The following is a 775-nucleotide window of genomic DNA, read 5'->3' on the forward strand; positions in this document are numbered from 1 at the left end:
AAAATATCTAAAAAAAAAAAAAAGAAAGAAAGAAGTGTGAATCAATTGTTATAAAGTTATGTTGCTCTACTACACCTCACAGAAAACTCAAATTCTGTCTAACATGGGCTCCAGAGGAATCTTGGATTGTTATTCTACTTTATTTGTTTCAATTCTGGAAGTTGCAGGCTGCTCTGAGTCAGGAGGAAGAAAAAGCCTACATCTTGGGGCTGATGTGGTAGTAACCTGCCAGTGGGAACTTAGCGAGTCAGGTGGAGATGTCTCTGCAGCTCTGGGCCAGAGAGTCTGATGAGATGAGAACACCCCGCTGGAGCCATGTGGCCTGCCGGTAGCGTGGGAACTTGCTTTTTTTTTTTTTAAATATTTCTCGCAACAAGAACCCATCTCAGAAAACATTACACACACATAAACTTTAGTAGCCAGGTTATTTATAGAATAAAATATTATATAGTGTGTTATTTTGTACTATACTGGAATGGAATGTCAGCCATTCCAGTTCTGCTATTCAGAGAAGAAAGAACAATCACAAACTAGGAAAAACCCTGGAAAATTTCAGAACACTAGGAAATGCAAATGATGTATACTTTATGACAACATGGTTCTCATGGTCTTTTGTAAGCTATAACTTGATATTTTGATTTTGAGACAATGTGGCCCACTATGTAGCCCAGGGTGGCCTTAAACTCAAAGCAATCTTTCTGTGTCAACCTCCTGAGTGCTGGGATTACAGGTCTGTGCCCCCACGGCCTCCTTAACTGACTGGATGATGCCTAAG

The sequence above is a fragment of the Mastomys coucha genome, unplaced genomic scaffold (genome assembly GCF_008632895.1).
Source record: "Mastomys coucha isolate ucsf_1 unplaced genomic scaffold, UCSF_Mcou_1 pScaffold20, whole genome shotgun sequence".
Lineage (NCBI taxonomy): Eukaryota > Metazoa > Chordata > Mammalia > Rodentia > Muridae > Mastomys > Mastomys coucha.